This window comes from Pinus tabuliformis, chromosome 9, assembly GCF_031772625.1.
Source record: "Pinus tabuliformis cultivar Carrire ecotype Pingquan chromosome 9, CPIR1, whole genome shotgun sequence".
Taxonomy (NCBI): Eukaryota; Viridiplantae; Streptophyta; class Pinopsida; order Pinales; family Pinaceae; genus Pinus; species Pinus tabuliformis.
This window is the reverse complement of record NC_142307.1, coordinates 1,921,313,431-1,921,315,780: the sequence shown is the minus strand read 5'-3', so window position 1 is coordinate 1,921,315,780 and position 2,350 is coordinate 1,921,313,431.

The following is a 2,350-nucleotide window of genomic DNA, read 5'->3' as shown; positions in this document are numbered from 1 at the left end:
GACATAGCACATACCTGGGAAACTGATGAGCAAGATTGTGCAAATTTCACTGGGAGGTTGAGTGACTGGCTGCCAGAACTGCACAAAAGGCAGTGTGGGTTGTCTGGGATGCTGGGCTGGCTGCTAGATCTACAAAATGAGCAATACAGTTGGGCAGCTAGTTGCTGGGATTGGGCAATGCGCAATCCCAGCCAAGAAGGATTGTTGGCCCAGGGACAGATTTGCACAATTTCCTGGGACAAGCAGCCACTATCCTCCTGGAATGTGCAAAATATTCTAGGAGGCCAGTGCTAGGCCAGAATGTGCAAATATGGAGAGGAAGTTGAGCCTTCCTTCCCCAGATTGCGCAATGCAACCTTGGTGAAGGTAAAGACCGGGCCAAGGTTGGCCTGACTCGCCAACGGGCAACTGAAAGAAAGTAATTCGATGAAATGCATGGCGACACTAAGTGATAACAAAAGTGATAAATAGTTCATGCAAAACATGAATGGAAGATTCAGCGAACAGATCAACATGCATGTGGGTGAGGTCATTCGCCGGTTGGGCGAATGTCTGTGCAAAACAGTTTCATGCATACGACAGCAATGAGATAGCAACAAAAATTGAAATAGAGCTAGGACAAGCTAGAATATATGTAAACGGAAGCAGGTGCTCAAATAAATCAAGAAAACAACACTCACACAAGCGAATGCACAAAAAGCGACTGAAATGCTGAAAAAGACAAGTTGAGGCCAATTACCCATGAATAGCTAAGTTGGATGTGTCGAAGAGTCCTGATGTGTTGTGCGATGTTAGAGCTCCAAGATCAATGTGAATGAATGAGCTCTGATACGTCAAATAAATAAGTTTTGTCTCATGACGCGCATGCCACAAATCTAGGAAAAAGCTACACTTGGAGGGAAACTTCTAAAATAACTTTGCATGTAACCCCCGACTACTAAAAATAGTTCCCTAAATCATGGGATGCCTTTTGCATGTTGTCATTTACTATTCCAAGAAGATCAAGTCATGCATGCATGCAAGTCAAGTCTCCTCAGTCCCAGGTGGAACTGGTCAACCAGACTGTTCATGCATGTGAGTGCTCAATTGCTCGGGAAAAATATGCATTCTTGGCTTTGAGATGGCCTAAATTCCCAAGGGGATTACACAATATCTAGGCAGAGTGGATGAATGTTGCCTAGATTTGCGCAAATCCTAGGTTGAATAGCCTGCTGCTGGGAAAAATTGCGGAAATCCTGCTGGGAGGGTTGGCTGGCAAGATTGCACAATCCTGGAGCCTAGTAGGCTGTCAGTGAGGATTGCAGAATTCCTCGAGGGAAGGCTGGTTTCCCTCCAAGAATGCACAATTTTTCAAGGGGAAGCTACTCAGCTTGCAATTGGACCAAGTCCGAGTAAGTAGCCTATGAGGAGAATGGATCGACTATGGTCGACAAGCTGCCTTTGTGATAGGAAACACTGAATCTTGAGTACTTGACGAAGCAAGACAAAGTGTTGTGTAAGTTTGGTAGGGAGGCTCCAAAATAGGCTAAGGAAAAATTTTGGATGGTGTTTGTAGCCGCTACAACACTTGGTGACATACTAGGAGAACTCCAGCTCTCTACATAGACCTTGTTCGTGAAAAGAAAGTCTAACACCTCCGGAAGTATTGTTCAATTCTTAGCTCATCTTGGTTTCACACTAACTTGATTGTAAGATGTAGCATCTGCCAAGCCCTTGGTCGATTGACACACATTCCAAGCCAAGGCAACACAGTTGTTTCGATTGGGGTTGAGGGGTATATAGGTGCACAAGCAGTATAGTCGTCAGAGTCTTAGTTTCATCTCTAGTGTTGCTCCACTACCAGTAGGCCTAGACAGTACCCCGGTGGAGTCACATAGGAACACAACCATGGCTCCACTGCCAGCGAGCCTGGTAAGTACCCCGGTGGAGTTACTTGCATCACCTCCCTGCGCAGGAAGCCTTTCTCTTCTTTCGCCTTATTTATTTTTCATTTTGAATTTTTTGAATTTCCATTTTTCATTTTCACTGTGCATAACACTTATTCATTTCAGAGGCAGAAGAGGGATCCCGACTTATTGAGAGCAAATGAGGTTATTCCAGTAGACAAGTAATTTATTATATCTCTGACGTTCTTGTTAAGGTTTTCCCCCTCACCTTACTCTACTTGACTGAGCTGACAAGGGTTAACCAGAAAACAATTGACTAGAGAAGGTGACACTAGTTAGCACACAAGCATTGTGTTTACACCAAGGATCACTTCGAAGAGTACGTATTTTCCTTTGACGTATCATGGACTAAGAGTAACAAGTTCATCATACAAAGGAAAGATGACAAATAACCAAGTAGCGAT